Below are 11,743 nucleotides of genomic sequence, written 5' to 3' on the forward strand. Positions count from 1 at the left end.
TCATATTCATAGTTGAACTTTTGCATTTTTTCGTATTTCCAGTTGAACTATAATATAAATTATTAATTAGCAGTTGACCACAAGATTTATCACTATTAATTAGCATATAGAAGGTTTTCATAACACAATGTTCATAAAAACTTGGGTTTCACCTCTTTTGCTTCATTTGAGGTGATCACTTACTAAGTCTTCCTTATACTATAAAGAGTGTTTTATGTGAAAACGATAGTATATATTAGAAAGTGATAAATTCTTGTATTGTTGATTAAACATGGTTCTTTAATAGTTCAATATGTAAAGAAATTCTTATAAACCTTAATTATCATTTTCATATTTTAAATATAAATGCAAATCTAAATATATATTTAGTTGTACCTAGTTGAACTTAGTATTATATACAATTCGACAAATACTATTTATGTTATCTATATATTACCCTCTATAGTTAAAATGTAATTTTGTGTGGTTATTATTCATTACCTCTCGGAAATATAATAAATAAATAAACAATTACGAATTACATAGGTTGTTCTAGTAACATCTCTTACTTTTTCTAGTAACATCTCTTACTTGTTCCATTTCCGGTGAACAACAACGACAATATTAGCTAGGGTTGTAGAAGAAGATATGTTGAAGATGACTACAAAATTACAATAATATTGTTCATTAAAACGGATTTATGGACCTACACTAAGCAAAAGAACGTTATGTACGTACACTAATCTCAAGAACATTATGTATGTATAAGTTCATATGTACGTACACGTTTATATGTACGTACACGTTCGATTTTAGGTTTAATGAACCCGAAATTACCAGAATATCCTCGTCTTCTACCTCTAACATACGACTGAAAACCCTAATTTCCCCTGCCTCACTTTATTTTTTCACGACTTATGTCTATTTTTTTGGTTTCACTTGTGGGGTTTTTACTCAACTATTATAGATTTTCGTCTCAACATCTGATTTCTAAATTAAAAACCTATAAAAAGTGAGTTATATAGATTTCCGAAACGATATCTTGCTCTTCCATGGATGAACCCAGAGGAAAGATTTCCGAAACTGAGTAGGAAAAAGACGTTTGCTCCGGCCGATAAACAGAACACGATTGATGAATCTGCTACAAACTTTATTACATGAACACCATTAATCGGAAGAACAGCAAACGTGTTTAGATCTATCCCCAATAAGTCTATCGCAACGCTAGACTGTCTTTGCCAGCTCAAACAAATTCGTATTATTCTGGTAAGACTTTACAGCTGTCAAAAATGCCTACTAAATCTACCACAGACTAGAAGTCTACCAATACACTACGAAAACTATTGAGAAAAACAAACAAAGTATACCAAAAATATCTTTAAAGGATGAGGTCTGTCGCATAAATCTGTCGCATAAATCTGTCGCAACAGGCCATTAGTCTACCATAAATATCTTTTGGGTCATATTGACTGTTGAAGGTGTACGTCAGATATTTTTGGTACACTTAGTTTTTGATACACATATACGTCCACCGATAAGTGTACCAACACTACAACTAAGTGTACCATCTACGTTGACCGATAAGTGTACCAAGACTACAACTAAGTGTACCAAAAATATCTGACGTACACCTTTAATTAGTCCATCTGTATAAATCTACCATCAAAGGATCGGTAGACTTAGTCCCAGTTTCCAATGTTTTTTTTTTTACTAATGGCATTACCCATAATTGCGTTTTTTTCTCAACACTAGTTTCAAGGGTAATATGGGTACAAAGTTTATTCTAGTAATTACCAACAATTATGTGTTACTTTTGTAATAAGGAAGCTTTTATGTAATATTCTAGTAACTCACCCTTAATTAAATGGTGGCATTAATTTATTTCATATATTTTTCGTAAATAAAACTTTATAAAAAATATGAAAAATTAAACTGAGAGATATGCTATAGTATAGATATCAAATATAACAAAATTTTTAAAATAAAGATTACAACGACTTATATATATATATATATATATATATATATATATATATATATATATAAACAAAAGTTACAATGATTCGTCAAAATATCAAGAATTAGTGATAGTTCTTTAAATTTGAAAATGATATATGTCAATGAATAATTTACGGAATGGAGTTTGGCGATAAATATTGAATTTCAAATGCTTTTGATTCATCATTATAAAACAAAAACATTTGTATCAAAAGAAAAAGTTCAGAAATTTTATACAAAGAGAACAAATATATATATATTTCAAAAGCTGTGAATATTTGAATAGATACAATTTTTAGTAAAAGACACATAATGCAACTTTTTTTTTAAAACGTAACCATTGATTTTTTTTGATATATATACTCAACACATTGGTAATTTACAATGCACAATGAAGAAAAATTGAAAGTTACAAGGCACCATGAAAGAAATAAATTAAGTGGAGCAATTCAAGTTTATTTCATTTCGTATCATTTTTCTAGATATTTTCATAAAAAAAACATTTAAAACAAATGAACATTAAAAAAAAAAAAGGAAAACGACATATGACTAATGTGATCAACTAGTCCTGGCTGTTCGGATTTTCGGTTCGGATCGGATCGGATTTTTTGGATTTATAATTCTAAAATCCATTCGGATATTTTCAAATTTCGGATTCGGATCGGATTTTTCGGGTTCGGATTCGGTTATCCAAAGTACTCAAAAATCTAAAATTTTGTGTCCAAATCTATTCAAACTACTTGAAACGAACTAAAATATCTAAAAATTACGCTTATTTTTTACCTAAATATACTCAAAAATAGTTGTAATACATGAAAATATTTAAAATTTAAACTTTTAGACACCTAAGTTATTACAACTTGTAAGTATTACTAAGATATTATTACTATGTATTTATATTTTGGGCATGTTTGGATATCCATTCGGATTTCGGTTCAGATCATGTTGGGATTCGAATTTTTGGATTCTTAAATTTAGAATCCATTCGGATATTTCTAAATCTTTGGTTTGGATCGGATCGGATTTTTAGGCTTGGATTCAGATCGGTTTTTTTGGATTCGGATATTATGCCAGACCTATGATCAACTATTGCAACAAGTGTTACGGGTACTCATTGGTAATGTTGGAAACAAAAGAATCTGGGACAATCCTTGGTTTGCACCCTCGATCGAGTTTTTAGGGTTTAACGGATCTTGTAAGAAAAGCAAAAGATTCTCGTATAAAAAAGATCGACGTCCTAGCTGTTTTGTGGGAGAAAATTGGTGTTTGTAGTCGTTCCTCTAAAGCAAGAGAAAAAGAGTTTTGGATCCTTGTGAGATCAAGTGGGAGAGAAAAAATAAGAGTTTGTCTTGGCTTTGGGTGAGAAGCAGAAAGAGAGTCAATTCTTGAGCGTTGTTGTTAGAGAAAGTGTTGTGGTGTTTAATTCTTTTTATTTTCAGGTAAGTGCGACACCATGACTAATCTAAGCAAAATTTAAAGTGATAAATCACAAACGAGAACTTGAATAATTCCAAATGCTATATTTGGAATTGGCATTGTTTAAATCATTCACTACAACATCATCCGGACCAATGTAGTCATTGAACAACTTCATATTCCATGTTTGAATATGGGTCAATTAGAGTATTGACAGTAAAAATGGGCCGAAGATATAAACCTGACTTAATGATGGTCATGGGCATCAAGCTAAAACCGACTTTTTAACACGTTTTTTTTTTCTTTCCTTTTGTTGTAAAACACTTAGTGGACTCCATCGACCGGCCCGTCTAAGGTCCATGTATTGTGTCTCGGCCTCTTAGGCCCATCGGTCCATTAGTCTAAGTCTTATGTCGGTCTATTGTAATCTATATATATATGTAACCTCGAGACTTAATTCATTAATAAGAAGAGAGATTTCTCCCTAAACTCTCTAGTTTCACAACACGTTATCAGCACGATAGCCTCTAATCCTAAAACGCTAAAGGCAGCCACCGATTCTCTTCTTCCCTAAAACCCTAAACCGCTTTTGATCTTCTTCCTTCTTCGAGACTCATCTTCTCTGTCTCGGAGATCTCTTGTTGATTCACGAGCATCCTTAGCTCGTGATCAAGTTCTATCCTAAACCCGATCGAGGTTCGTGGTTTGCGGTTCGGGGGTGAGTTTGCGAGGAGCTGTTCGCGGGAAGCTGTTCCCGGGAAGCTGTTCGCGGGAAGCTGTTCGAGGTTCGTGAGATATCTGAGGTCTTTAGCTCCCAGATCATATCCGGTCAGAATCCTTGTGGTATTAAGGTAAACAAAATCGAAACCCTTTTAAAACCATATACTCGAATCTGATCCTTAAAACTATTGAACCTCAAAAACAAACAAGTACACAACCAACAAAAGTTTAAGATCTCTAAAACCTAAAACTTAAAATCGGATGATGTTTAGGTTGTTAGATTTCTTGAGAATTAAAACCAATTATATTACAAGATTAAAATTTGGTTGATTGTTGCTTGTTGTGATGCATAAGAACCTAGAACCAAAATTGTTAGATTCATAAGATATAAAATCAAACTGTTCTAGGATATTAAAACTTTGTCATTCATGCATCATATAGAAATCGGATCATGTAGAATCGATTAAGACTTGTTCTTGTAAAACTCGGCTGCATGAATTAATTCTTAGGATTTCTTAGACAAACTTGAACATAGATTTCCTGTAAATTTTGGCCATGAGAAACATAAAACTCGAACATGAACTTGTCTAGGATCAATTAGGATAACTTCCATAAACCTTAATCATTATCCTAAAATATAAGTAAAATTAACTTTAATGTTCTAAGAGTAAATCCGATTGAATTAAAACTTTTGTTAAAATTCCATAAATTAAAACATAAAATTTCGGATTAAATCACTAATTAGGATAAGTTCCTAAAACTCTTAAAACAAAATATAAATCCTAGACTAAATAGGAAATTATAAGAAAAAGGAAATCCTATCTAGAAATAAGGAAAACATTGCATGCATTATCTATTTGATTTTGTTGTCTTGCATGCATGAATTTAAACCATACAACTATAAGAGGCAAGGCATGTTTCGGTCTTAAATACCGCATGGCCTAAGGCATGGTTCGGTCTCAAATACCGCATGACCTGAATTAAATGTTGCATGGTTCGATCTCAAATATTGCATGCTAACTATCGGTTGTCTATCTTTATGCAGATGGCAAACCTCAAGAGCCTAGACTACCCTATCCTGCAAGCTTCTGGAAAGAACTACTTGCAATGGGCAAATGACACCGAGATCTATCTGTCATCACACGGCTTGCACGAGTGCATCGATGAGGAATTTGAGTGCACTGACAAGAAAAAGAATCAGTGCCTCCAGCATATACATCATCACATTGCTGAGTGTCTCAAAAGCCAGTACCTCTTCATAAGAGATCCCCTCGCCCTTTGGACACAGCTTAAACGCCGTTACGGGCACCAAAAGACGGTGCTCCTTCCAAAGGCCGAGTTCGATTGGAAGAGCCTAAGGATCCAGGATTACAAATCCGTGGAGGAGTATAACTCTGAGCTTTTTAGGATTGTCTCACTCCTTAGGTTGTGTGGAAAAGAGGTGACTGAGCAGGAGCTGATAGAAAAGATATTGTCTACCTTCAGCCCTAATAACAGAGTCCTTCAGCAACAGTAGCGGCATCAAAAGCTTGCTGACTATGGGGAACTCATTGAGTGTTTACTGCTAGCTGAGCAGAACGATGAGTTGTTGTTAATGATGAACAGTGCTATGAGACCTCCTGGTACAGCCCCATTACCAGAAGCAAATAAGGTTGATTTGGGAAAGAAAGCTGCAGTAGAGTCTAAAGAGCCTAAAGTGCCTAATGAGACCAACTACGTCCTCAGAGAAAGACACTACGGCCGTGGCCGTGGTGGCAGAGGACATGGTTGTCGAGGAGGCCAGGCTGGTCAAGGAGGCCGCGGACGTGGTGGTAGGGGTTGTGGGTCCTTTAAACCACACACCAAGGCCAAATCGACTTGCCACCGATGTGGTATGTCAAACCACTGGGCCAAGAACTGCAGAACTCCCAAACACCTCATTGATGCATATCAAGAAGTTCTTAAGAAGAATCCAGAAGCCAATTTTGTGCACATCGATGATGAAGGAGACTTCGATCATGAGAATGATGACTTGCTAGACTATGAGACTTCCGATTGCCTCAAGAGTGATGACTAAATTTCAGTTTTTATTTTGGTTTAATTCTATGCTTTTATGCTTTGACTTCATTCTATGTATTGGATAATTATTTTGATTTAAATGCAATGGAATTTATTTTATATAATTGTCTTGTTAAAAACACAAAATTATTGTCCTATTTATAGAAATGGCCGAGGACATGAGTGAACTAGTGGTGGACAGTGGTTCCAGCCACACCATACTAAAAGACAAAAGATATTTCATAAATCTTATAATGAAAAGTGCTAATATTAGTACAATTGCGGGTATAGCAAATTTGATAGAAGGCTACGGCCAGGCTCACATATTGTTGCCTAACGGCACACACATTGAGTTATGTGATGCCTTATACTCACCCAGCTCTAAGAGAAGCTTATTGAGCTTTAAAGATATAAGATCAAATGGTTATCATGTTGAAACCAAGGGTGAAGGAACTAAAGAATTCCTATACATTACAGAAAATGTAAAAAGACAAAAGAAGGTCCTAGAGACTATACCTACACTAGCCTCTGGTTTATACCATGCTAAAATTAACATGATAGAAGCTAACTTAGCAAAGCACAAAATGTTCAATGAACAATTCACTCTATGGCATGACCGGCTTGGCCATCCGGGTTCGAACATGATGCGTAAATTGATTAAGAGTTCGAAAGGGCACAACCTCAAAGAAAGAAAAGTTTTCCCTAAAAATCTCCCTTGTGTAGCATGTGCACAAGGGAAACTTATCATAAGACCCTCACCAGTAAAAGTCACAAAAGAGACTTTAAATTTTGTGGAAAGGATACAAGGTGACATATGTGGACCAATACACCCATCATGTGGGACATTTAGATATTTCATGGTGATGATAGATGCATCAACCAGATGGTCTCACGTATGCTTGTTATCCACAAGAAACTTAGCATTTGCTAAGCTGGTAGCTCAAATCATAAGATTAAGAGCACATTTTCCAGACTTTCCACTTAAGACTATACGTCTAGACAATGCTGGTGAATTTACATCCCAAGCGTTTAATGATTACTGTATGTCCATGGGGGTGAGTATGGAACATCCTGTGGCACATGTCCATACACAAAACGGATTAGCTGAATCCTTCATTAAACGAATACAATTGATAGCTTGACCATTGTTAATGCGATCGAAGCTAGCTTCCTGTGTCGGCTTGGGGACACGCGGTCTTACATGCAGCAGAGCTCATACGCATCAGGCCATCTAGTGAACACAAATATTCACCATCCCAACTATTAACGGGTCAAGAGCCAGACTTATCCCATCTCAAAACATTTGGTTATGCCGTTTATACACCTATTGCTCCACCACAGAGAACTAAGATGGGACCTCAAAGGAGGATGGGAATATATGTTGGATATGAGTCTCCCACTATTATAAGGTATCTTGAGCCACTCACAGGAGATTTATTTAAGGCCAGATACGCGGACTGTCAATTCGTTGAGTCTGAATTCCCTATGTTAGGTGGAGAGACTAGCAAGCTGGGCAAAGAATTAACATGGAATCAAACATCCTTAAATTGGCAAGATCCTCGAACTCTAGCATGTGATGCAGAGGTTCAAACGATTATACATTTACAACAGCTAGCTAATCAATTGCCAGATTCCTTTGCTGACCCAAAGAGAGTAACAAAATCGTACATACCAGCTTGCAATGCACCAGTACATATTGATGTTCACAAGAAACACAATAATTAAGTTGCTACAGAGTCTAAACCACGTTTGAAACGAGGTAGACCATTAGGTTCCAAAGATAAGAACCCTCGGAAAACTAAAGGTGCGAAACAGACCGAGGTTCAGGCAATGATAGAAAAACCAGACATTGTCGCAGAAACTCCTAAGGTACCAAGTGAGGCTCAGGACGCTGAACCTCAAGAACCTGAAGGAATTGACAACAATGAGATCTCGATAAATTATATTATGTCTGGAATTCAATGGAACCGAAAAGATGTCGACATTGATGATATATTTGCATACAAGGTAGCACTTGAGATAAATGAGGATCATGAACCCACATCTATATTAGAGTGCACTCAAAGCAAAGATTGGCTTAAATGGAAAGAAGCTATTGATGTGGAGTTAAACTCTTTGAAGAAGAGAAGTGTGTTTGGTCCGACCTTAAGGACAACACCTAAAATTAAACCAGTTGGACATAAGTGGGTCTTTGTAAGAAAGAGAAATGAGAAGAATGAAATTGTGAGATATAAAGCACGGCTTGTAGCACAAGGATTCTCTCAAAGACCCAGAATAGACTATGAGGAGACATACTCCCCTATGATGGATGCAACAACTTTTAGATATCTAATAAGTCTGGCCATTAGAGAAAAACTAGATTTGCGGTTAATGGATGTTGTAACTGCATACTTATATGGTCCACTGGATAACAAAATTTATATGAGATTACTAGAGGGTATAAAACTCAAAGATAAGAGTGGTTCTCGAGACCAATACTGCATAAGGCTAGACAAATCGCTTTATGGACTGAAACAGAGTGGTCGAATGTGGTATAACCGACTAAGTGACTATTTGGCTAAGGAAGGCTATAGGAACGACCCAATCAGTCCATGTATANACAAGGATTCTTTCAAAGACCCGGCATAGATTATGAGGAGACATACTCCCCTGTGATGGATGCAACGACTTTTAGATATCTAATAAGTCTGGCTATAAAAAAAAATTTAGATTTGCGGTTAATGGATATTGTAACTGCATATCTATATGGTCCACTGGATAACAAAATTTATATGAGATTACCAGAGGGTATAGAACTCAAAGATAAGAGTGGTTCTAGAGACCAATACTGCATAAGGCTAGACAAATCGCTTTATGGACTGAAACGGAGTGGTCGAATGTGGTATAACCGATTAAGCGACTATTTGGCAAAGAAAGGCTATCAGAACGACCCAATCAGTCCATGTATATTCATAAACAATTTTGCAAACAAAGGATTTGTGATAATAGCAGTATATGTGGATGATTTAAACATCCTTGGAACCTCTGGGGAAATCGCCCAAACAGTAGAATATCTCCAGAAAGAATTTGAGATGAAAGACCTAGGCAAGACAAAATTCTGTTTGGGATTGCAGCTTGAGTACAGAAACAATGGAATCCTTGTGCATCAAAAGGCATATACAGAAAAGGTACTCAAGAGATTTAATATGGAGCAAGCTCACTCATTGACTAGCCCAATGGTTGTGAGAAGTATAGAAGTGGATAAAGATCCATTTGCTCCTAAGAAGGACAATGAAGAAGTTCTTGGTCCTGAAATGCCTTACCTCAGTGCTATAGGAGCGCTAATGTTCTTGGCTAGCCACACTAGACCAGACATATGCTTTGCCGTGAACCTCCTAGCAAGATATAGTTCTTGTCCGACCAAAAGGCACTGGAATGGNTATAGTTCTTGTCCGATCATAAGGCACTGGAATGGTATTAAACATGTTCTGCGTTACCTACAGGGAATGACAGACTTTGGTCTATATTATACTAACCATAACAAAGATGGTTTAGTTGGTTTTGTTGATGCAGGTTATCTATCCGACCCACACAATGGTAAGTCACAAACAGGTTATGTGTTTACGCACGGTGGTACTGCGATCTCTTGGCGTTCTATGAAGCAGACTCTAGTGGCCACATCCTCAAATCACGCGGAGATCCTAGCCATACATGAAGCCAGCCGTGAGTGTGTTTGGTTGCGGTCCATGACTCAGCATATTCGGACAGACAGTGGCATAGACGAAGACAAATCAGCAACGGTCATCTATGAAGACAATACAGCCTGCATCGCACAGCTCAAAGAAGGTTACATCAAGGGAGATCGGACGAAGCACATACTGCCAAAGTTCTTCAACACACATGAACTACAAAAGGCCGAAGAAGTTCAAGTGGTGCAAGTTCAGTCATGCGATAACTCAGTCGATCTCTTCACCAAGGCACTACCGACAACAACATTCAGGAAGCTCACGCACCAGATTGGAATGCGGAGGCTTAAGGACTTAGAGTGATGCTTGGAACAGGGGGAGCAATGTGTGTTGTACTCTTTTTTCTTCACCAAGGATTTGTCCCAATGGGTTTTCCTGGTAAGGTTTTAATGAGGCAGCATCCCCTAAGCACATTGCAGCGATCCCATCCAACATAGGTACGGTCATATCATCTAAGGGGGAGTGTTGTAAAACACTTAGTGGACTCTATCGACCGGCCCGTCTAAGGTCCATGTATTGTATCTCGGCCTCTTAGGCCCATCGGTCCATTAGTCTAAGTCTTATGTCGGTCTATTATAATCTCTATATATATGTAACCTCGAGACTTCATTCATTAATAAAAAAAGAGATTTCTCCCTAAACTCTCTAGTTTCACAACACTTTTTTTTTTTTTTCTATAACTAGAGATTGAGCTGGTGTGGTGCTTCTTCATCCGTAGAAAGTGAATAAGAAGATTTTACCACCTCAAATGGTTTGTATTTACAATAATATATTCTTCTATGGTGACTATAGCAAACAATAAACTGGGACCATAATCCTTAATTTAGCTACTTTGTTAATTCGTTTGTTATCTATGTCTCCCATGCAATTACGCTATACGTTTCTTGAAATTTTGGAGTTCGTTGGAATTTGTAAACTCTGTTTCCGGTCATTTTTCTACTCTTTACAATCCAATCACCACAGTCTTAACAAATTTAGTGACAAAAAAATAAGAAAAATGTTAGGCGTCTCTATTTATTTGCTAATGATTGTTTCTAAGTTAATATACTACATATTAATAATAGATAACCTTTGACCATATTTTCAACGGGGGATCAACCTATAAAAATATCCAACAAAAATATTTAGATTCTTAAATTAAATAGAACTAATTTGAAATCCCATTTCAAAAAAAAACAAATTATGGGAGTTTTTGGTGTTTCTTTCATGAATGAATACAGAAAATAAATATATATTTTATACTTCCTTTGTTTCACAAAGAGTGTCATTTTGGCCTGATTTTTTTGTTTCAAATTAAGTGTCATTTTAGATTTTCAATGTAATATTAAGCATAAATTTTCAACTTTAACCTCATATTCATTGAAGAATATCAAGAGTCAATATCAATTTTAAGGGTATAAGAAATATTTAAATATGTTTTCTTAATTTGTGTGTAAAGTGTCAAAATGACACTTATTATGAAACAGACGGAGTATAAACAACGCTAACATTTATGACAACTCTATTATCTCACTCACTCTCTCTCTCTCTTCATATACTATAATTCATTGTCCTTTTCATCGAATCCAAGACCCCCAAAAAATTAATTCGAAAACAATTATTATTTTTTCAACGGTCAAGATCTCAAGAGTCAAATCCAACGGTTAAAAAGAAGTGACTCTGGTACTGACACCACCTCTCATAATTCTCGTTAGTAGGACCTCTCTCTCACTCTCTCTCTTCGTCTTCATCTTTCTTCTTCTCTCCACTCTGTGTCGAATCCGGGTTCGATCCGAGTCGAATACGGGTCGGGTCTCTTATAAGAAGAGGCAAAACCACTTACTCTCTTTCATTTCACCCCCACGCACTCTCTCTCTCTCTCTCTCTCT

The sequence above is a fragment of the Camelina sativa genome, chromosome 12 (assembly GCF_000633955.1).
Source record: "Camelina sativa cultivar DH55 chromosome 12, Cs, whole genome shotgun sequence".
NCBI classification, from domain to species: domain Eukaryota; kingdom Viridiplantae; phylum Streptophyta; class Magnoliopsida; order Brassicales; family Brassicaceae; genus Camelina; species Camelina sativa.